The sequence below is a fragment of the Coregonus clupeaformis genome, chromosome 3 (genome assembly GCF_020615455.1).
Source record: "Coregonus clupeaformis isolate EN_2021a chromosome 3, ASM2061545v1, whole genome shotgun sequence".
NCBI lineage: Eukaryota > Metazoa > Chordata > Actinopteri > Salmoniformes > Salmonidae > Coregonus > Coregonus clupeaformis.
The window spans coordinates 26,580,983-26,606,401 of NC_059194.1; the positions used below are offsets into that span (position 1 = coordinate 26,580,983).

A 25,419-nucleotide genomic window follows, 5' to 3' on the forward strand; every position below is an offset into this window, starting at 1 on the left:
ATAGCATGCAAAATGAAGCCGTCTTCCTATTTTCCTTGGTAACGTATAATTTGTGTGGTTTCATATTATTATTGTCAATTTGATACAGCAAAAAAATGTCAGCTCCTAAAAGCGGACTATTTCACACCAATATCCATTTAACTTACTCTTTAATTTAAACAGTAAATGTTGAATTTTCTGTCAAATAAAAGTAGAGATAAAAACAATGCATCATTCAGATTTAGGCCCAGAGCAGTAGATGTGGTTCCATGGTTATAGTATTTTGATGAAAAGTTATTTGTCTGAATGCTCCCTCTCACCATTATCAATTGGCTATATTGTTACAAACAAACACTCAGTTCTGTAGCATTATCCCAATTTATGGGAAACAAAAAATGCCCTTTAAATATATTTATTAAACAGTAAGGGCAAGGAATAGAGCATCTGTCTCATTGTGACACAGCATGTCTGCAGATTCTCCTGAATTGCATTACCTGTCGGCATCATTGAACATTAGGAACAGTGCTTACTTTAGTAAACTATAACTAAAATCTTACCTACCTAACATTTTTCCTCATGGAAATTCAGAGAAAAGCTCTTGGAGAATGAGTAATTTGGCTCAATTGAATATTACAACACACCAAGGAAGTAATAAGGCTTTTCCAAGGTGTTAAATTCTGATGTCTCAGAGATTAATTAAATAAGTAATTCAGAGTGTATCCAGCAATTCACCAAATGACAAGATGTTTGTCGGATCCTCCCCACGTCTCCAAATGGAACTAATTTACTCAGTGAAGGGGAAGCACTTTCTCCAAGAGAGGGAGAGGAGCTGTTAAAACAGTTCCATTAAACTGGGGGAATAAATATCCCAATTCCTGCCCAAAGTGTCTTCATTTGGACCCAAATGGGAGAAATGCCGTTGCCATGGGGACATGGCGACGACTGCAGCCCTCCTCCCAGCTGTTGGGGTAGGGTTTTGTGTATGTATGTATGTGTGTGTGTGTGTGTGTGTGTGTGTGTTTGTGTGTGTGTGCATTGATGCCGCCTCCGTGCTGTGTTCCCCTTTCAGACTCCAGAATAGTGTCTCTACTAATCCGTGAAAGTTGCGGCGCTCTGAACCAGTGGCCAAGCCTTTTCCCACTGAATCGGGGCCCAGGGTCTGCACTCTACTTCACACTTGATTGGTCCCTCCCATGGCAGGACTCCCCTCCCTGCTGGGCGTGGGCCTGTCCCCCTCGCTGGGCCCTGAGACTCACCACCGCACCACACTGCCTCGCACCGTACCCTAAGCCTGCCTGGCCTAGCTGCCCAGGCCTCACCAGCACTGGCACCCCCAGCCCTAGCAGCCGCAGCCCTGGCCCGAGCCCAAGCCGCCTCCTCTAGGAGAGCACCTGGGCTGCCCTACAGCACTCTGGGCTTGGCTGAGTATGGGGAGAGCTCCTGGGGAAAACCGTGGAGTAGGGGTGAGGGTGGCACCAGCCACAGCCAGCCAAAACACTGGTGCTGTTCTGTTGCCCCCCCGTCCTGTTTGAGCTGATGTGTATATTTGGGTTGAAATGGGATGAAGCACTGTGGAGCTCTCAGAGGTACCTCCATGTGCCATTGCGCTGCAGTTGAATCCACCCTGTGGAGACAGAGTCCTTTGAAATATCTGACCAGCATAAAGACCACTCTCACAATGGGACCAGTCAGTCGCAGTTGGAATGGTCTCTGTGGAGTCTGTGTGGGCTATAGGTGGGACACAATCACATTGTCCAAAAAACCCTTCTACTTTGTCTGCTCATCCATGTGTAGTATGAGAAATGTCAAACAAAAGATATGGCTATCTTAGAATGTCCTCTATCAATTTAGGATTTGACAGAATCTAAAATAAGATCCTTCATTTCCCTTTTTGCGCAGTGTCAATGAAGTCCTTGGATTACGTCCTATTGCAGCATGACTGCGAGCAGCAGAGCATATGTGACGGGCCAGGTGAAACGGACTGTCCTGGCAGAGAATCCAAAGTCTGTCAGAGTGGGACACACGTCAAAGGGCACAAAGTGTGCTGGCACAAATAGTAGCCCAGAGTGTTTATCAGACGGATACCCAGCACTCGTTAGCTTATTACTCTCTTATTAGTGACATTTTTTCCTTGCATGGGTTGGCATAGTCCTGCTAGCCTCTCTTCACGCGGCACAGGCTCTGTCAGAGCTGATCAAAAGATATTTCCTCACATCTCCCGACGCCGGGGGGGGAAGAAGAAAAGAGGAACGAGAGAGAAGAAAAGAGCCAGAAGGGGGCATACTGCTCTCTCTTTACTCTGGTGTTTTGGTGAATGAGGACTTTTCCCTCTCTCCTTTCTTCTCTTTTTCTTCTCATTCTTCCGTTGGAGAAGAAGAAATTAAATTGTTGCTGGTGTTTCCCATCACATTTGGCCAAATCATTTTCAAGCATTTTCCATTTCAAAAACAATTATCATCAGATAAACCCAATGTGGAATTTAGATAATTCTTCGGGGGGAAGAAAGTCTCCACAAATTTGACTGGCTTCCAGGCAGCCAAGACCCCCTCGAAGTGGGAATGAAAAGTGTAACTTTAGCCTCCCAGTTGTACGTCTCAATCCATAATCCTTCCTCAAAAACCTCACCAGAGCCGCCCCGGCCTCACTCCCATGGCGTTCCCTGCCGGTGCCATGCCGTGCCGGGCTGGCCTGCTCAGATGTATGGGGCTGTCCAGTGTCAGACTATCAACCTGAAAGGGATTTTAGCTTTCTTTAGTGGTTAGCGAGGTGGTCAGGGGAGCAATAGTGGGCTCTCTCTAAGCATCTAATACCCAGTACTGGGCCTCTAGTCCGTCACAGACACCTTATCCTGGTCTCACACATCTTGGACACACTGGACATTACCGACACCGGCCCGGGCTGGCTCTGGTAGCCACAGACTGTAGCGGTGTAGATGGCCGCAGCACCGAGGTGAGTGACCCTCTCTGGGTGTTTATGCAGGTCTGGGGCAGTGGACAGTGTCTCTATGGGACCTGTTGTATTCTGACTAGTGTCTGAATGTCCAGGGCCATATGACTGGTCTGGGCTAAGCTGCTATGGACAGAGGGTGGTCCGTAACATCCATATTAATTAGTGACAACCTGGCTTCATTGGATGGTTCAGAGGGCTAGATGTGAAGACGTCGGCTGCCGGTTGGCTGTCTCCTTGTAGCATTGCAGTGTTGGTGGCGTGTCCTGATTGCACAATACATTGAAAGCTAGCGTGTTAATTATCAAGGCAGACATATTTAATGTAGCATCGTGAATGTATTCTGTATATTAATCTGCTTCGTCCAGAGGCATATTTATATTTCAGAGGCAGCTTCACAAAGCAGACACAAAATAGATGGAACAGATATTATCTTATTCTCATGATACATTGGTCCAACTGTTACTATGGAAAAAGTGTATAAAAAATGTATTGATTTCCAAGAAAATATCCTGGGGATGTTGAAAAAGAGGGGCTAATTGGAAGACCTATAACTAATTGATCATGGATATGTAAATTACACATTTTCAAAGGGTTGGGAGCCTTTAATGACGTAAGAGTACATTTACCTAAATGTTTTATTTCCAATACATCTGTCCATAGCTACAGTATCTCTGCTTGGAGCTGCTGACTGAGGAAAAACAATGTGGGTACCTCACTTACCTAGAGAACCTGACAGCGGATATTTACATTTTAGTAATTTAGCAGACGCTCTTATCCAGAGCAATTTACAGTTAGTGAGTGCATACATTTTCATACTGGACCTACCGTAGGTACATGTATAGAGTTTGGCAATATTCTACAACTGTTGATAAATGAGCTGCTAGGGAAGGGCCTCGGTCCAGTCTTTCATAGCTCAGTGGATCTCCATTGAAGTAAACATACCCAAGGTCACCTCTGGACAGCTTGGTCTATACATCCCGTTGTTTGGTGTGTATGTTGTCGGGGTGGGGCAGTAGGGGCAGCGGGTGGTTGAGTCAACTCAGAGGAGGGGATCAGCTCATCCCATGTTGTGGGTGTGTGTGCGTGGGTGTGTGTGTGACAGCCATGTGGCAGGCTATTACTCAATACCGTCTGGAACATTCTAAGCAGGAAATGGAAACGTTGTGGGGAGGCATGTGTGCCATTGTGCACATACGTTACGTAGTCTACACTACCCACTCCCCATATATCGGGGCAATGCCTCAAAAACATGCTATAATAGAAGTACTTCTACATATTTGCTATTACGAATATAGTTTATGATCATTATTTAAAGGGAGAGAGGCAGGACCATAGACAGCCGAGTGTATACAGTCGAATGTTTACAAAATGGTCGCCATGGTGCTAAGCAGCTAAAAGAGCAGGAAGAAGATGGAGCGTATATATGCTGAATGTTGTTTTCCCGTTGTCTGTGTAATAGACTTTTAGGGATTGAGAGTCTGAGAGGGTATTAAATTGTAGATACGTGGATCCTATGTTTTCCCCCACAAAAAAATCTCAAAAGCTGAGCTCATTCACAGTGTTATTTTTTTCACATATACCCCACCGTTTAGATAACTTGCTCGGTTAGTCCTCACTAAAAACGATTTGCTGATGTACCTACCTTCTGCACAAGCAACAAGCTCCATTCATCCTTAAAGTTGACTATCTCTTCGCGACAGTGATAGTTATAATACGTTGTGAAGGGCAGACTGAAGCATTTCAGCATCCCATTTCAGTTGATTACGATATCAAACAATATTTCTATATTCACGCTTATGTTTTGAGATTGATCACAATTTCAACATTTCAAAATAAAAGTGGAAGGTGAAAAAGCCTATAGTGGAGGTTTACTGAAATACACCTTCAGAAAATTGTAACATGAATACTGGTATCTCTACGTCAATAGCCAATGTATGCTAGCAAAAATGTTAGCATAGCAACCTTACTTGGGCAGTAGGAATATGTAGTTACTATACCACTCTTCTAAAAAATCCCTCCTTTCATTAAATCCTATGCATTTGTAAAATATGACAGCTTCGTGTGAAAGTCTCTTTGAGCCTTTGTACTTGAAAGCTTTCATAGTATGAAACTAGAAAAGCTTTCCAAATTCTTTACCCTTTTTTCTCCCCACGAGATAGGTTAATCATGTGACAGTCGTTTTTCTTTGTAATTGAGAATGAAAAGGTAGCTAACTTTCTCTCCCAACAGTTTCAAACTAACCGCTTTTAGATTTAGAGGGCTATAGCTACCAAGGAGAGGGAAACTCATGCATAGTGAGGATTTGCGGTTTCCTCTATGGTGTGCACATGGTAAGGTAGGCTATGAAGTGTATTAAGGAAACATTTCTGAGGGAATACCATCAAATATAATAGCAAAAGAGAAGTCCATATTTTTCATCCTAGCCGCCAAAAACTGGATGCTAAGTGCTAGGTTTTACCTAAAGACATAGGATATTACTGTTGTGTTTATCGCCATGTTCAAGTATAACACTTACAACACTTTGAATTTTCCTCAATATATTATATTCTAATATATAGAATATTGTCCGGTATAATTGCAATAGCACCAAATAAATTGAATGGACTGATATAATAGCCTGTGCCTTGATTATGATGTTAACGAGTGTCTGCTTGAACTTGTAAAAGGGGTGAGCACTCTGCTAAAAATCTAAATGACACAAAAGATTGACAAAGAAATTAAGATGTGTCCTTGTGACTTGGAGGGGCTCTGTAAAGAGTTGTGATGAGTGTAGGGGAAACACTGATAAGAGAGTTTAATGTCCCCTCTACAGACGAACGTATGAAAGACAGATGGTGTGCTTTCATTTCACAAAACTCTGAGATGTTTCACATTTCAATCTCACAGAGAGAAACATCTGACATGGCTGACAGTTTTGATCAAGTCTCAAACTTAGTTGATTCTCTCATATCATTAAATGTCATTAGATTATGACTCAAGAGTCATCCATTCATGACCATTTCCCTTGAAGAAATAATGTGCCTCACTGGAAATAAAATAAACTTCTCCCAATTAGATTCCAACTTGAAATAGCTAATGAATTTCTCGTTCTTTTGATGCTGCCCATAAACTTTTACAAACAGAAAACAATTGAAAGAATTAAAAGAAAACTCACAAACAGATGGTAATATAAAATGCAAACAAAGAAACAAAGTCAAAGTCTTTCAGAGACAAATTGCCTGACATAAGCTATAAAATGTTCAAACAATGCTAGATGGCGTTTCTCATTGCATTGCATCTGCATGCATTGTGTGATGTACAGAAAGCTCTCACCAATCAAAAGCTATGCATGTTCAGAATAATAAACGTTTCCTATTACATTGCTCGTTGTAATAGTCCTATTTCATAGCATATCTTTACTATGCGCTTACTTTTCAAATGTCTTTACCTAATAGGCAAGTGTTACACTGCACCTGCCTAACTGCTATAGGTATTAGGGACACTATTCTAAAGCGGAATCAGAGTTACTATCACAAAACGTATTCATTAGGGATGGTTTTGTTTCATTCTTTAAAAACCATGTTTGTGTGTACCTTAGCCAAAGGCTAATGAGTTGCCTAGAAGCAAATAAGTTGAAAAGTGTGTCTGTCTGTGTGTTGGTCGTCTCATGAAAACTCATTAGGGCTCTCTTTGACAGTAAGGCCAGAGGAGTTTATCTGTGTGCTGGATAAGGCTCTTTCTGTTCTGTTTCTACAGCTTCTAGCATTTTGTGCAATAATTGGTTTAAATGCAGGCTCATTGCTCACAGGAACCTTTTATAGATTGTTAGCAAATAAAACTGGATATTCATCGGTGAGCAATGGCTGTGTATTTTTACCCTTTTCAAACCTAGCAGCAGCCATTTATTTAATTCACTGACGATTGAGGGTGTTGTGTCTGTGAAGAAGTGTACAGATGTACATTTTTACACATTCTTCAGAAGTTGGCTAAACTTACATAACAACTTGGATTGTATTCTGTTTCAAGGATAATATTATCAAATTGATTTCAGATAAATAAATATATATACAATTACTCCAAACTGGTGTATTCAGACTTGTATTTTTACTGTATCGTATAAACCCATTGTATCAGTATTCAAGTTAGTCAATAAATTAATCAGAATTAAAAAATGAACTATACATTTGTATAAAATTATTTTGGGGGATGCAGCGATCCATTTCATTTTTGTATGCGGCTTCAACATTACTGATGCGCTTTGGTGAACTTAATAATTACAGTATAATGCTCTCCATTATACATTCTAGTAAGTGTATTCTTACTATACTAACTGTGAAGAGGAGGTATGATATTTATGTAGTCTGTATACAGTTAAAACACTTCGGTAGAGACTTCGGCCCTCTTGAAGGCCATTCGCCTTTCTATTTTATAGTAATTTGAGTTTTGAGAAGAAAAATGTTTTTCTTAGTGAGAGAAGAGATAAATTAAGTTCAGTGCATAATTATTTAAAGCCCCTTGGTAATTCTTTGCGTGAGACTTTTTGTTATTTGTGCGGGATTCATTTTGTGAAACTAATATCTGATACCTCTTGGTTTTACACTGATCTGATAACAATCCACAATCGGGTGAATCAAATAGAGAGAACATTTATTTCGTTATGTAAATAAAATGTACCTTTTTAGACAATTATTGAATATATATATCAATGATAAAATATCAATAAAAAATCTATGGAAATCATGTAATGTGATACAAATCAGAAACACATATTGACAAATATTTATTATTGTTTCTCAGTAAATTCAAACTAATGTATATACATAGAATGCAACAATGTGGTCGCAGGTAGTAAACCAATATAGTACGTTTCACAAATCAAACTGCAAGCAATCATTTGAATAATATTTATTTTGCTTTATAATGTAATGTCCCATAAAAAGAATGAAAGGAAATGCTGTTGATGTTTTGCAGTTACTACGTATTCCATTTGGTTTTAAATATGAGCCAGTGCCAAATGGCATGTACATTTGATATGGTCAGCGAAAGGATGACCGACAGTTTTCTACCTCGTTTAGTAAATCGACATATTAATAACTATTAAGCATATACTTACTGAGATAATTTTGTCTGTGTCATAGTAGGCCTCACTGTAACACAGAAGGAGAAACATGGAGCTAAAATGCAGCGCCTACTGAAGGACACCGCTGTCTGACTGTCCCATACAAGACAGGTAATCCAGCGCGATTCAAACCCAACTGAGCATAGGTGTTGCTCAGTTGGTAGCTGAGTTGGTAGAGCATGGCACTTGCAATGCCAGGGTTGTATGTTCGATTCCCACGGGGGACCAGTATGAAAATGTATGAACGCTCTGGATAAGAGCGTCTGCTAAATGACCAAAATTTTAAAATGTGTTGTGGGAGTAGCATGACACATTAGTAGTAATAGTTTTAATAACGTACTGTTAGTTTTAATAACACTTCTTATTGTGTTTTTCGTGGGGGGGTTTCACACAGTAAATGTGTAGTTGAAAATGGTGCCTGTTGTATTGCCTGTTCAGCCATGTTAACACCAGTAGCATATGGCCCCACAACAGTCTCCCTATACTTCAATATTTGTTTTAGTATCTGTTTCTTGACATTCTGTATATTTGTCAGGGCCACATGTGACTGGTGACCTGTTTACTTTGTTCCACTTCCACACCTCAGAGAGGAGAATGGAAAGGGGCAGGTGCAGCTGGCAAAGCGAGGCTATTCAATAACCTTGGAGTACTGTAAGGGGCATGTTTTCACGAACACGTAACTGCTTGGATCAATGTAAACAGTCTTAACACCTGTGCTACAGGGTTAATAGCACCATTTATTGTGTGAAACAGGGAGTAGATATGACGGCAGGTGACGGGGGGTAAATACAGGGAGAGTGTGGTATTTTTAGCCGATCTTCGTTCAAGGACGACAAAAGAAGGGTTATATAACTTTACGTTTTTCGCCTGCCATTTTAATTTACCCATGTCCCCTGAGCAGGGCCTGTAATCTTCCTTTCGGAAAAACGGGTCGCCATTATATAACCAGGAAGTGCCTGCCAACGTCCTGCAGCTTGTTTATGGTGACATCTTGTTGCTGGGGTGACGGGGTCCTGCCAGTGTGTCGTCTTTATTAGTCTTTACGCACGGCTGGCAAGGGTACCTCCCGGCGGCGGCAGCCCCAGGAGTCACCACTACCCCTCCCCTGTGCCCCTCCTCAGACCCCCTCCTCAGTTCACGTTGAGAGGCAGCTCGGGGGCAGACCCCAGCCTGACCCAGAGCATGAGGAACGCTAACAGCGCTCTGAAGGACCCCTATTCTAGGCAGGCATTTAGTCGGCCTACCATCCCCACCATAGTCCTCTTATAACTAATTAATGATTGCAGAGTGCTCTGTTCTGCCCTGAAACCATGTAAAACCATGCTCACTTAATAAAATGTCTCAAATGTCAGCCTTTGATCACTCTTAGACAATGGAAGTGTGTGCATTCTTACTCACACCTTGCACTCAATTGACTATTGAGTCTTTGAAAGGGAGGGGGGCAGAAAATACAAAAGCTAATTTGGCCGCAAACAAACAAGGCACTGACCCATCCCTGCGCCAACCATCTCTAAAGTACTTTCAAAAGTTGGCCATGGCAAAATGACGAAACAGTAAATTATTTCTGAGATATCATGGGAAGAGCGTACCACAGCCTATTTAGCTAAATAATAAAACACTAAATAATCAAAATTTGAAACATGCTGTGACAGACTGTTGTGATTACCTTTTAATCTGAGGGCTGAATTCCTAATTCCAGGCGGGAAAGTTTCCTCCCGGGCAGCAGCAGGAGGCGCTGTAAATCAGTTAGCCTTTTGATAACGCAACGCGAGCAAAAACAAACATGGCTGATGAGGGGGGCAGGGTTAGAAGTACATTTCAGTGGCTCTGCGAGTTAATGCAACATTAACATTGGATGAGCTTTTGGGAGCCTGGAGCATCGATATTAAAGAGATACCCCCTGCACCCCTCCTATCCACAGGCATGCGCAACAACAGAGAGAAAGACTGACTGCTTTGACCTCAGCCCACCATCCCAAAGTCATAGCCTACTGTATGAAAGTCTGTGCTGTGTTTGGAAGCTACGTAGCCTAGCCAGTAAGCAGTCAGCGATTTAGCTTGTGCAACACAACACAAAGTAACATGTATTAACCAAGGTGTTGTTGTGGTAGCATTAAAACACGCCTGTAATGAGTCGTTACATCTCGTTTCAGTATTATTTATTCTCATTTAGAATTTTGTAACCAACCACATATCCAGTTTTCAATGCAAATAGTTAGGCTGCTTCCCTATTGTCATTGTAATCTGTTTGATTGCATTGATGTATTTCATGTTTCTTTTGAAAGTATCTGTGCTGAGAGTCTCCTGAGAACAATGTGGTATGCTGTTTCAGGTCATTTCAATACTAAAGTTTTTTTCCCCCTCTATAGTTGTACTAGAAACTCTGGGTATGCGATGCCCAGGGGTTTGACGACAGAAACATACAAGGTTTTGATGCTTGTTTGGTTTCAGTGAACCCCAGGTTAGGCCTCGGAGGATATAATAACACATTTACACAACCACCCAACACACACAGCCACATCCTCCTTTCAGTCATTACATCAAATCATGCGATTAATAAAAAGCGATTTCGTGAAGTTGTCGTTAACAGAATTGTCAAAAAGGTCAGGTGGCACATTAAGGTGTAATTGACAGAAATATTATAATTGGTTGTAAAATGTAATTAGACACTGAATAACCATGTGAGTGACAGTATTTCAATTTATAATGGAATTTTGGGGGGGAAATATTTTCCTGAAGTGATTGCTAACTAAATATTAATTTGGAACAATAAATGTCATTGACTGTATCCCTGTTGAGGCATCTCTCACCCTTACATCTTATGGCCCGGTTTACCAAACAGACTGGGAATATTGCTAATTTGAAAGCTAATTTCATACTACCCAACACTAGCAGGCCTGTGACTTTCCCACTTTCACCCAGTTATACAGATGATGGTGGCAGACAGAACACATGCCATGTTGATGCCCTGATGGTGCCCTGGTGGTGCCCAGGTGGTGCCCGGCTGTGTACAGTCTCCTGTGGTCAAAGCCAGACCTCACAGAGACGCTGTCTTACATACTGGTCTCCTATACCGCATGGTAACCAAAACCGCATGGTAACCACAACCAAAACAAGAGGAGACCATTCCCCATTACATGAGCAGAGTATATGATTCACATAGTGTGTACGTATAAATGAAAAGCAAAATAACATGATTTTACTGTGTAACAAACACTGCCAATTTAGGTGTTCACGCAGTTACATTTTCTACATTTCTGACAAAGCCGCTGTTATTGTAATTTTGCCTTGATTGACGAGCCAATTAGAAATTGGTGTCATCAAATTATTTTGGCAGAACATAATGAAGACCCATCTTACATAGTTATATATTTTTAAATAGGTCTGTGCCTATTAATTAACCATTTTGAAAAAATAAGGGGTAGATTCTTTTCCTAAATTATCAGAATTGCTTTTGATGTGTTTTATATAACACAGTGTCCTTGTTTTAGTAAAATAGTCTCAATTACCTAATAAGAAATGGTCTGTGTTGTCCTTGACACTGGTAACATCAGAGAACATCTCTTTCCATATAGCTGTTACGTCAACAATTATGAATTGAGATACATCACCGTAAGCATGACCAATGAAAATATAACTCCATCATTATTAGTTTGTCTTGTCAAGGTCAAAGAGCGCTCTTGAATGGGGTATTACTTATTAATTGAAGCAGTAGTGGCTGATAGCGTTGTGATAACCTAGGCTCACTCAGGACTAGCTATATCCTTTGGCTCTGTGGCTCGACGGTGCTGAGAGAAGCAGTATTTTGTGACTTCAGGGCACATTAAGAACCAAATCGACATTGCTGCTGGGCCTGAAAGAATAATCATGTGAAAGAAGGGGGAAAGAAATCACCAAAATGAAATTGGCAAAGCAGGCAGGGTGTGCAGAACACGGCAGTGGGCTCCTCTATAAAGACATCTGCTGATTACACAGTTTGGGGAGGCCTGGTAGAAAGGAGAGGAGGATGGCAGTGAATCATGTAAAGAGATTGAGACCACACGACGGCCCACTGAAAGAGCACAGCACACGATTCCACAAAGCCAGCCGCTCGGAGCATGAAGCCATAAAGACGTGAAGTGGAAAGTTGCCTTCGCTCTATTTTACTTACACAACAGGAAAAACCTGGCTGCCCAGGGTCGCAGAATACTATTAAGGCCTGAAATCCTGTCAAGGGGCTTTCTACCATTTGGTTCTAGCCCTCGGCAGGCCCAAAAGAATATCCACCACACCACATAAGCTGACTTGAATTATTCTCGCTCTCATTGTACAACATTAAAAAAAGAACACTTATTTTCTACTCTGGTGGCACATTGGTGAAAAGGAACACTGACTGTGTGCACCTGTATAAGCTATGTTGTGTGATCGCCTCACAAGATGGTGGCAGCTTGGTGAATGTCATTCTTGGATCTGAATGACATGCGGATAGATAGACAGAAAGTCATGCCTGCTTGCCTGCGTGTCTGCCTGTGGGGTTCTGGTTTGGTTGCCGTGTGACTGGTGGAGGCGGAGGCTTGTTTCAGGTGGCCCACGTGCGGGTGTGGTGTGGTGTATGGGACTCCCCAGGGAGAGACACTATGTCTCCATGCTGCAGACACCTGCCGGTAGGACGCAGCAGGGGAAGCCCTGGGTGTCGCAGTGCCTCGATACAGGGCCCAGAGCTGTCCACTTCACAGACACTGCTGAGAGATGCCGCCCACGCCATTCTGTCACGCTCCTCCTAGCCTAGTTTTCTGTTACGAATGGATGGCAGAGATTGCCAGCTATGTTATTTCGCCCTTTACCTCTATCGTGCAGTCATTCATCTTCTTTCGCCACACAAAATTGAGGCCATATGGAAATGTCTATGTATAATGTAGAATTGACAGAGAAAGTATTGTAAATCTGAAGGAAATATTAATTGTTATCGCTTATCGGAAAATATTTCATTTTACGTCAAGGGACACAATATATTTGAGAGTATTGGTTTGTTATAATGGTTCTCATCTATAACATCTGATGCAAACACAATCAAGTCACTATTATTAAAAAATATGGTAATAATGCAATAGGCCTGTAATAAGTAAGGGATAATCAACGAGGAGCTATGCGTTCTCTGGAAATAATGCACAACGTTTAAGGTGTGTGCCACTAACCTTCTGCAGAATTTTATGATTTTCAAAAAACGCATGGAGCCCCGAGTTGATCATCCCACTAATACCACACCTATAATTTAACACATTTGCCGCTAGAAATGTGTTAATTTGCCGGTAGAACTGTGTTAAAAATCCACTAAAGTAGCTATCAAGTTTATTAGATAGATAGTCCCAGTCGGTATTAGATGGAACGTCGCCCGTCTTTGGGGAAAACAACCTGTGATTACCTAGGTTACCCCATTGGCTCACAGCAAATACTTGATATTTTTCAAACACAATTTTCTTGTTGTCTGTTTGTTTTAGTCAATTACAAAACTACATTTAAGGAAAGGTACAACATGTCTAAAGATTAATTTTCAACTCCAGAGTGTTCTCAATACTTAGGAAAACGTAATATTGTAGGGCTTCCCTCATGCCCCTTTTCATGACGGTGCTAGCAGCTACATGAGTGAGTGCTAGCTAGCTACCGATCTGAACATTAAGCAAGCCAAGAACAACAACATAAACAAACAGACTCTACAGTGCTTTGCAAAAGTATTCATTATATATACAGTGGGGGAAAAAAGTATTTAGTCAGCCACCAATTGTGCAAGTTCTCCCACATTAAAAAGATGAGAGAGGCCTGTAATTTTCATCATAGGTACACGTCAACTATGACAGACAAAATGAGAAAATAAAATCTAGAAAATCACATTGTAGGATTTTTTATGAATTTATTTGCAAATTATGGTGGAAAATAAGTATTTGGTCACCTACAAACAAGCAAGATTTCTGGCTCTCACAGACCTGTAACTTCTTCTTTAAGAGGCTCCTCTGTCCTCCACTCGTTACCTGTATTAATGGCACCTGTTTGAACTTGTTATCAGTATAAAAGACACCTGTCCACAACCTCAAACAGTCACACTCCAAACTCCACTATGGCCAAGACCAAAGAGCTGTCAAAGGACACCAGAAACAAAATTGTAGACCTGCACCAGGCTGGGAAGACTGAATCTGCAATAGGTAAGCAGCTTGGTTTGAAGAAATCAACTGTGGGAGCAATTATTAGGAAATGGAAGACATACAAGACCACTGATAATCTCCCCTCGATCTGGGGCTCCACGCAAGATCTCACCCCGTGGGGTCAAAATGATCACAAGAACGGTGAGCAAAAATCCCAGAACCACACGGGGGGACCTAGTGAATGACCTGCAGAGAGCTGGGACCAAAGTAACAAAGCCTACCATCAGTAACACACTACGCCGCCAGGGACTCAAATCCTGCAGTGACAGACGTGTCCCCCTGCTTAAGCCAGTACATGTCCAGGCCCGTCTGAAGTTTGCTAGAGTGCATTTGGATGATCCAGAAGAGGATTGGGAGAATGTCATATGGTCAGATGAAACCAAAATAGAACTTTTTGGTAAAAACTCAACTTGTCGTGTTTGGAGGACAAAGAATGCTGAGTTGCATCCAAAGAACACCATACCTACTGTGAAGCATGGGGGTGGAAACATCATGCTTTGGGGCTGTTTTTCTGCAAAGGGACCAGGACGACTGATCCGTGTAAAGGAAAGAATGAATGGGGCCATGTATCGTGAGATTTTGAGTGAAAACCTCCTTCCATCAGCAAGGGCATTGAAGATGAAACGTGGCTGGGTCTTTCAGCATGACAATGATCCCAAACACACCGCCCGGGCAACGAAGGAGTGGCTTTGTAATAAGCATTTCAAGGTCCTGGAGTGGCCTAGCCAGTCTCCAGATCTCAACCCCATAGAAAATCTTTCGAGGGAGTTGAAAGTCCGTGTTGCCCAGCGGCAGCCCCAAAACATCACTGCTCTAGAGGAGATCTGCATGGAGGAATGGGCCAAAATACCAGCAACAGTGTGTGAAAACCTTGTGGAGACTTACAGAAAACGTTTGACCTGTGTCATTGCCAACAAAGGGTATATAACAAAGTATTAAGAAACTTTTGTTATTGACCAAATACTTATTTTCCACCATAATTTGCAAATAAATTCATTAAAAATCCTACAATGTGATTTTCTGGATATTTTTTTCTCATTTTGTCTGTCATAGTTGACGTGTACCTATGATGAAAAGTACAGGCCTCTCTCATCTTTTTAAGTGGGAGAACTTGCACAATTGGTGGCTGACTAAATACTTTTTTCCCCCACTGTATTGTATTATACTGTATTACAGTGCCTTTTTCCTATTTTGTTGCATTACAACCTGTAATTTAAATGGATTTTTATTTGGATTTCATGTAATGGACATACACAAAATAGTCCAAATTGTTGAAGTGAAATGAAAAAAATAACTGTTTTCAAAAGATTCAAAAAATAAATAACAGAAAAGTGGTGCGTGCATATGTATTCACCCCCTTTGCTATGAAGCCCCTAAATAAGATCTGGTGCAACCAATTACCTTCAGAAGTCACATAATTAGTTAAATAAAGTCCACCTGTGTGCAATCAAAGTGTCACATGATCTGTCACATGATCTCAGTATATATACACCTGTTCTGAAAGGCCCCAGAGTCTGCAACACCACTAAGCAAGGTGCACCACCAAGCAAGCGGCACCATGAAGACCAAGGATCTTTCCAAACAGGTCAGGGACAAAGTTGTGGAGAAGTACAGATCAGGGTTGGGTAATTTAAAAAATATACGGAACTTTGAACATCCCAAGGAATACCATTAAATCCATTAATAAAAAATGGAAAGAATATGGCACCACAACAAACCTGCAAAGAGAGGGCCGCCCACCAAAACTCACAGACCAGGCAAGGAGGGCAACAAAGATAACCCTGATGGAGCTGCAAAGCTCCACAGCGGAGATTGGAGTATCTGTCCATAAGACCACTTTAAGCCGTACACTCCACAGAGCTGGGCTTTACGGAAGAGTGGACAGAAAAAAGCCATTGCTTAAAGAAAAAGATAAGCGAACACGTTTGGTGTTCGCCAAAAGGCATGTGGGAGACTCCCCAAACATATGGAAGAAAGTACTCTGGTCAGATGAGACTAAAATTGAGCTTTTTGGCCATCAAGGAAAACGCTATGTCTGGCGCAAACCCAACACCTCTCATCACCCCGAGAACACCATCCCCACAGTGAAGCATGGTGGTGGCAGCATCATGCTGTGGGGATGTTTTTCATCGGCAGGGACTGGGAAACTGGTCAGAATTGAAGGAATGATGGATGGCGCTAAATACAGGGAAATTCTTGAGGGAAACCTGTTTCAGTCTTCCAGAGATTTGAGACTGGGACGGACGGAGGTTCACCTTCCAGCAGGACAATGACCCTAAGCATACTGCTAAAGCAACACTCGAGTGGTTTAAGGGGAAACATTTAAATGTCTTGGAATGGCCTAGTCAAAGCCCAGACCTCAATCCAATTGAGAATCTGTGGTATGACTTAAAGATTGCTGTACACCAGCGGAACCCATCCAACTTGAAGGAGCTGGAGCAGTTTTGCCTTGAAGAATGGGCAAATATCCCAGTGGCTAGATGTGCCAAGCTTATAGAGACATAACCCAAGATACTTGCAGCTGTAATTGCTGCAAAAGGTGGCTCTACAAAGTATTGACTTTGGGGGGGTGAATAGTTATGCACGCTCAAGTTTTCTGTTTTTTGTCTTATTTCTTGTTTGTTTCACAATAAAAAATATTTTCCATCTTCAAAGTGGTAGGCATGTTGTGTAAATCAAATCATACAAACCCCCCAAAAATCAATTTTAATTCCAGGTTGTAAGGCAACAAAATAGGAAAAATGCCAAGGGGGGTGAATACTTTCGCAAGCCACTGTACAGTGAGTGGAGTTGCAAACTGACTATACTAAACAAGTTAAACGTCTTACCTGTGATTAAATGTTTTCTACACACATAGCTACGTGTAGCCTACTTGGACACCGGGTCCCCACATTTCCCACTCTCCCACGTCGAATAGCCTAAAGCCACAGGGCTCTTCTCGCAGGCTCTATTTCCCTACGTGAGAGTATTACAAAAAGTAGGTCGGGATTTTTTACCTGGTTGAACAACTCAGCAGATTTTTGGCATGTTTTGTTATTTCTGTATAACTAAAAATCAATGATGAAGTTGGCTCTTTTACAATGGAGGTCAATAAGAAAGAATGTTTGTTTTCCCCAATTTGTGGGTGTGGTCAAGGGGAATTCTTTATTATTACGTGAATATGGACTCGGAGTATAGCTACAGCAGTTGCCTTGGTAACCAAACAAACAGACTTGCTAGCTTAGCAAACCAAACCATCAGTCTTCCTAAATATTGGCTTGCTATTATGAAAATCGAATTCAACAATGCCAATAATGTTTTCAATTCAGATTTTTGCTTTCAAAGGCAGCTCAAACATAGATCATGTAAGAATGTTTGACACACCATTGATTATTACTGTTCATTAGAGAAATAAAGAATGCCCTTCAAGCCAATCAGAAACGAGTAGGCCTAGTCAACAATGCTGTGGCATAAGAGTGTTATAACAGTGTAACAATATGATTCTTAAAGCTCATAATGCATATGTGTGGCAAGAGAAAACTACCAAGAAAGAATGTGTGCTGCAAGAAATGACTGAATCTGGGTTAAAAGAACAACTCGCTAAACAGTTGCGGTGGGAGGTTGTGTGAGGTGTCAGAATTATTCTCTTTGCTTTATGAGAGCTCTGACTTATCCCACTGACTTTGATTAGTGTTTTCACTGCAACATAACGTGTAAGTGATGGATGATTGCATAACGGCTTTGATTCCATACGTTTCCCTCGAAAGTATTGAGTGATTGATAGACAGATTCAAAGGAAACTGAAGAGTCTGAGAGATTCAAAGATCCCTACTTTCATATTGAGTGCGTGTCTTGAAGTATTATACTTTGCCTCAATGGGTTTGGAGTTCTGGCAGAGCTTCACATTTCTGTGTTCATCCCTGACTTGCTTTTCAAGGCAGCATTTGTCAGTAGCTCTGACTGGAAGGATAGGAGTACTGTACTGCCATCTTTGATTTGGGAAAACGGCATCCTTTCAAAATGATCTAGTGTCAGCTGATAAAGGCTGAACATTGTCATTGTAGATTGAAGTCTGTATCTTATTAATTAAGGCAAGGTTTACATTAAGCAAAATCCTTACAAAGACAACATGTTTAGGTCAGGCTTAAGTTTCTTTAGAACATCTAAAAGGCATCTGTTTCTGCCTCTGTTCAAGTGCATTTGTCCCTCTGATTATGTTTAATCAATGTGCCTGATGTGTGTTTTTCCTAAGCCTCTCCTCTCCTCCCGACCTTTCACCTATGCCCCCTCTCTCTCTTTGTTGTGCAGGTCAAAGTCCCCTTGCCGACGCCCATACAGCCACATGCCACACTCCAGCATGCAGAAATCCAGTCACAGGTAAGTCAGTTCCAGGTGCACCCCACAGTGCCACTCATCCTCTCAGGCTCACCCCCCAGTCCTCAGGTCAGACCCGGAGGCCCAGCATGCGCCTGCAGCAGGTCACGGAGGACCCCTGACGACCCGACACCCCAGAGATGGGACTCCAGGCTGGCATGTAGAGAAGTGTTTGAAGTGTTACTTTGCCTTTAATTAGCTCCAGCAGCTGCTGCTTCCTGGTTGAAGGACCCCGGCACACTCCACCACTCCACTGTCTCCCTAATCTCTTACAGGTGACTGTCAGACGCACGTCAACCTACCCGCCACGCAGGACTTAGCTGTCTAACCTTCTCTCACTTAGGTGTTGCTCTGTCAAGGAGAGGAATGCTGAGCTACACAGTGTTGTTGAGAGGAGTCGCTCCCTAACATAGTCCCGCTTTGTTTTGGTTGGTGAGAAACAAAATGGCGGACGCTCACATCTCTAGCTCAGTGACCAGACAGCGCTTCCAGCCTGGCCAGTGTAAAATTATGCAAATATGTCTCCCATTGACCACCATTTGCCCATTATATCGTTGTAGTTGCTCTTTTATCACTCTTTAGAAACATAAGGGGTCTGAATAAAAGGCAAAAAGCAGGGAGAGCTCTCTCCTGATGACAGTAAACGTTCCACTCTGCGTTGCTCGTCTGTGTCCTAACTGTTGGAAATTGCCCTCTGAGGACTGACAGCTGGAAATTGATCTCAGATTAGAAGCACACACCTCTCTCTCTCTCCCCGCTCTCCTTTTTCACTCCCAAGTTGACGGATTGCTCCTTAAAAACTCCACCAGAGATGAAAAAAGAGAGAGACTTCACAGTTGGCTATGGCATACGAATACCCTGGACTCATTAAATTAATGGGGGCCAGATTCCCCTTACTGAGCGTGCACCGATGCCCTTTGAGTTTGCCGGGGCTAGAGGGTGTGCAGCACTTTGAAAGCTGTGACCGGCATATTGAACCCATTTTAATAGAACCCTTTGGAAGCTCCTGGTAGGATGCGCAGTAACTCCTCGCCTTTAAGTTCCCACACCTCTCTGTGTGATCTTGTCAGATAGCTGCTTCAGCCTCGGATATGGCCAGGACCAGGGAAGGGGGTGCAGACGAGGCAAATTAGACCAGTGGTGTGCGTATCTCAGCCGAGGCCATTCTTTCCTGGAGACGCGAGTCCTTGAGAAGGGGCGCAGTGCTTTGATGTGGAAAGTTGCCCGGTGTAAGACTCTGAAACAGGAGGCTTTAAGAGAGATTCAGTGGGATTCCCTTCAGGGAACAGCGGGGGATTTTGGCCTATTGTTGGTCAATCGTGCATACAGTGCTGATTTAATTACACCAGTGTCTCCTCTGCTGCTCAGACGGTCATTGAGCGCCTACTGTACAGGCCAGGAGGACTCCATGACCATTATGACTGTCATCGCCCATTCAACGTGAAGACACAAAGCCAAATCAGCCCACAATAAGGGGTGAACGTCAAGAATGCAGAGAGGGGTACATAAAGAGGGCTCTATGGGAAACGGCAACAAAGGTGGAGACTCTGGTAGCACAGAAAATAGCATCTAATTGTTTTTAATGGTAGTCTATGCCTATGATGCACAAAGAATCCACGACACAAAGGATAAAAGTAGGACTTTAAAAAATAAGAATTATAAATGTATCAATTTTGCATATGTGCCCAACAGCTGAAAGATGTGTCGATAAAAAAGCAAAGAAGGCTGCATGCTCATTTGCATAACAAAAACTCAGCTTAAGTACTAATAAGCCACCCTTAAGGTTAATCGCAACCAGGAATACTGATGTTAAGATAAGAGTAGAAAAATATTAGATAACTCTCTTTGGCTGCAATGAAGATATTACGCTTTGAACTGATTGAGCACTCAGTGATTTTGTTATTGATATAAGCATTAGGCAACAGCTAGCAAGCCCAAAAGCATTCCGGCTATTTCTTGCGAGGAGGCTGAAAGCGCACTATAATATAATGATTATCTTCCTCTGATTCTCCATTCAGTGCTGTGGTGTCACTATGACTACCTGAGATGCTATTGAACACAGCACCGCCGAATAGAAAAGCATCCCTCACAATGAAAGAAGATTATCCATAGCCGGGGAATGAGGTGGTGCTCCTTATTCAGGCAGGCTGAAATATCCTTTAAACACCCCGTAATAAGACAAGTAGCGGGCATACGCCACAGACAGACAGACAGACAGACAGACAGACAGACAGGGAGTTAGTAGAGTGACTACCCCAGACAGACAGTGAGAAGAGGGGCTCCAATTGTTAGCATCTGTATGAGACAGAAACAAAACAGCACCGTACTATAGGACCTTCATATGAAAACCATGTTTGGCTGCTATGATTTGATTCTCATACCCCAGCCTGTGACAGTAATGATTTCATAAAGACTTACATTTTTTGGCTCGGTCACTGTGGCTGCAATATTGCTGGATCTCTTGTACTCATTAGTGATTCTGTAAGGGGAGTGCATTTCACTGCTGTGGTGGCTGATACTTACATGTCTTGCACTCTCGAGTGTGGCGGTAATTTATGCTCTTGCCAGCTCCCATCATCTTTATGCGATTCACACACTAACAACAATCCATCTCCTTGGTATCTGGCAACAAAGAGGGGAGGGGGGAGGGGAGAGAGACGGGTGCAGATATTTTGTGATCACCGTTGACACAGTCAGAAAGGGAGGGAGAGGGTTATGAGACAAATAGAGATCACGCTAATGCCTAACCTGACTAAGTCTATTCCACAGTGCACCCTTCCTTTCCTCCCTGCCACATACACAGGCTAAACAGATTCACTCACACACATACACAGACACACCGTGACATAGGTGCACAAGAATACAAAAAACATCCCTTAAGCACACTGCAGCTCCCTTTCACTGCAACTAGAGTGCAAAGGTGCATTCCTTGCTCTGGACGGTTGGTTTCCTGCTTATTCTGTTTGTTTGAGTGTGTTTAATGAGCTCGCTGTGATTCTGAGTGAAGACATGAGAATCTATAGGGACTCATGGTAGTCCATGTATGTCCTCCTTCTCAAGAATATAACTAAAACACTCTCGGGATATAAGAAATATACTGTATATATAATTTCTTTTCATCTTTAAATATAGTTTCATGTGATGTGGGCTGTGTACAATCATTCTCAAAACGAAAATAAAACACCTTGAGATTTGCTGCCATTGTGAGCAAACTTCTTTCTCCACTAGTTTTCACAGAGAGAGAGAGAGAGAGAGAGAGAGAGAGAGAGAGAGAGAGAGAGAGAGAGAGAGAGAGAGAGAGAGAGAGAGAGAGAGAGAGAGAGAGAGAGAGAGAGAGAGAGAGAGAGAGAGATAGAGATAGAGATAGAGATAGAGATAGAGATAGAGATAGAGATAGAGAGAGATAGAGATAGAGATAGAGATAGAGATAGAGATAGAGATAGAGATAGAGATAGAGATAGAGATAGAGATAGAGATAGAGATAGAGATAGAGATAGAGAGAGAGAGAGAGAGAGAGAGAGAGAGAGAGAGAGAGAGAGAGAGAGAGAGAGAGAGAGAGAAAGAGAAAGAGAAAGAGAGAGAGAGAGAGGAGAGGCATAAACTCTTCAAAGATAAGTATTATTTAGAGACTACGATTCATTTGGCAGTTTATAAAACTCAAGCTAGTCCGAACCATACTGTGGGTTGTTTTCAGCTGCAGAGAAGAGAAAAAATGTGGCTTGGTCCGAGGCCCCCCATGCCCACTCCCCTTTTCAAAGACAGACCTTTTTTCAGCTTCTAGTGGTCTTTGCACATTGGTGTGGTGACTATGTGCTTCACAGGTGGGAGTCTGCCTCCATCGAATAAGCCAGTTCACTAAGGACGGGATTTGGCGCTGTTATTTTTCTATTAGGGAAGAATTATGCTAAGCCTTCTGAAGCCATCTTTGTGTTGCTATGGCAGCCCATATTTCCTGCCGGGTTGCGACCTTGAATGACTACAGTGCAAAGCCAAGTAGCACCAAGATCCTTTGAGGATTAGGAAACGTGGGCTCATAGTTATGCAAAACACCTCAGATATGATTGAACCTTGAAAGGCTGAATGACAAGTTTATTGAGATCGCCGCTCTTTTCATCTGATTATTGTCAGTCAACGTTCCCAATCACTTGGTATTCGTTGATCTGCAGCTTTTCCGCTTGCTTCTGTCTAGGTCAGATCTGTCTGATAGGAATTTGGGGGGCCTTTCATTTATCCAGACACCCAATAGCCGTATACTTCATATTAATCAGTTGTGTCTTTAACAAGATGAATCACATAATGATATTGATGCAAATCAATAAATATCTTGATCACAAAAATTGCCTAGCATCTGATGGCATATCCATCACTTTGCACAATAAAACAGTTGCATTTCAATGGATATTTCCTCTGATGCAGAGATTGTAGTGCACACTGTAGGCTAGGCTACTGTGGCCCTAGAGAGCTCTGGTGTAAAGCTTTACATTATTCATATTTCAAATGCATTTCAATCAATACTCCTATACTAAAGAAACATGCAAAGATCCTCTACAAATTATTTTGACATTTGAGTTTTTTTAGACTGCTTTACTCTACATTTGAATCTTAACATTAGTTTTGAAGCGTAAGGAACTGGAATCTGTATCAATAGATATGTTTTTCAAATTTCTTATAATTTCACTAGTGTTTTCAGGCCAGCCTTCAAAGCCTCAAATGTATTTTCAAGAGAGATGTATAGACAGCAACTCAAAGCTGACACAGGGATGGGGCTTTGAACATACGAGATTGACACTATTGTGGTCACAAAGCACAACAGGGGACTACTTTGAAGAGGAAAGTGCTTTGGGTATCAGATATCGCCTTGGAAATAGTGTCCGAAGACAAGCTCAAGTATTAGACCTGTTGAATCGGCATACTACTTAGGACTAGAGATACCAGGCTTGAGTATAGAGCTACTTCCTTGACTGCTCCCAACTGGAGATCTGGAAAGGTCAAAACTTTAACTTCAGAGTTTAAACCCAGGATTAGCTAGAACACTATGTTTTATCATAGGTTTAGTTTTCCTACTCTACCTACCAGGACTCAGGAGGGAGAGGGGACTTGCTATGCAAAAAAAAAAACATGACAACTTAGACAAACTAGACAGGAGTTTTTACAAAATAAAGCGCCGCTATCAGAGCAAAGTCTTGTAGTTGGCTTGGGAATTGATCCGTTTCAAGCTCAAGCTGTGTCCTTGTCAGTTGATGGGTCTGTAGAATATGTTACACTTTCAGACTATGCCTATGCCTTGTCAATGTGGACGCTTGAAGAGTAGAAACAAACTCTAAACCCTGTTTGCGCGACACTAGCCACTCTCATCAACATGATTTCGACAAAATGTGTCAGTCACCCATCTCCCCTAGCAACCTAATCAATCTCTTAGGTCCCAACAGGAAGTAGGACTGTATTTACAGATCTCTGTGTTTCTGTTCCTCAACCTTCTGCCATAAAATGGTTCTATAGTCTTTCTGTCAGTGTTCGGTTAGGTTTGACAAAAGTGACATTCACACATTGGGTTGTTCTGTTGTCACAGTCGTGCCTGGCTTAAAGTGCTTGGTCCTCTTTGATGTCAGGGTCTCCAGAGATCCGGTTTGAGCATGCTATCTGCGTCAACTGTTCTCTCCCAGCCTATCCTGCAAAGAGTGACACAGGAACTGCCAGAGCAGAGATTGACTCTTTCATTTCCTACTGACTACAAATGAAGGATGCTCAGAAAGTAAATTCAGGGGGTGCCAAGCGCACACACACATAAACACACACACACAATGAACTGAAGACACTAACTTTTGTTAATATTTTGCTGCAACTAAGAAAAACTGTTGTGTTTAACATTAGACTATTATCTCACCTTAATATTCTGTTAACAATGCTATGTGGCACACAGGAGGCTGCTGAGGGGAGGACAGCTCATAATAATGTCCAGAATGGACTGGATGGAATGGCATCCAACACATGGAAACCATGTGTTCGATACCATTCCACTAATTCCGCTCCAGCCATTACCACAAGCCCGTCCTCCTCAATGAAGGTGCCACCAACCTCCTGTGATGTGGCAACATCCACCACTTCCAAGATCAGACAACAAATTATGTTGGGAGCCAGATTCTACAGTATCATGATTATTTTTCCAAGCATCTCTAAAATCTATGTCATACAGTTAAAGGCCAATGCAGCCATTTTAATATCAATATCAAATCAATTCTGGGCAGGGGTGCAACTTTGGTTTTAGAAGTGTGTTTGGTGTGTTTATCCAGTCGGATAAACCCACCAAACAGCCTACCCGACCGCTCAGAGGTGTCTGCATGGTCCTAAAGCACACCGTTGCCTCATTTTGTATCACATTCCAATGATAAAACTGGGGGGAACAAAAATTCAATTTTAGAATGTGGACATGTCCCCCCCCCTGTCCCCCCATCCTCCGTACCCAGTGAAAGTTGCGCCCCTGTTTCTGGGTAACAATTAAGTACCTTACTGTGATAGATTTACATTAAAATGAGCAAAATTATTTTTTAGCAAAAAACTATTTCTCAAGCAAGAATTTTGCTAGGACTGTCTGGGAGTGGTCTGAGTGGGGAGGGGAAAACTGAAAACTAGATGTTATTGGCAGAGAGGTTTAGAACTCTTTGTTATTGGTCTATTAACCAATTTACCACATGGTGATGTCACCATGGAAAGCTGAAACTCCCATGCAAACCTGCTGATTAGAAGGTCCTGTGTAGATTGTATTTTCAACCAGAAACTATCAGTAAATAACACTGATCATAATGTTCCACACCTTTAGAGTGTTAGTTTCATCAGCTGTTGTACAATATGATACAAAACACAGGAA

At 42.1% G+C, this 25,419-nt stretch overlaps 1 long non-coding RNA gene across 1 annotated transcript in view; it reads left to right on the plus strand.

Moving 5' to 3' along the window:
- Nucleotides 1-2,648: 2,648 nt before the first annotated feature.
- LOC121546590 overlaps nt 2,649-25,419 on the plus strand; it is a 31,552-nt gene continuing 8,781 nt past the window's right edge. Inside the window, exons 1-2 of the long non-coding RNA XR_005996400.1 lie at nt 2,649-2,928; nt 18,489-18,557. This is a non-coding gene — a long non-coding RNA (uncharacterized LOC121546590). The remainder of the gene's footprint in view (nt 2,929-18,488; nt 18,558-25,419) is intronic.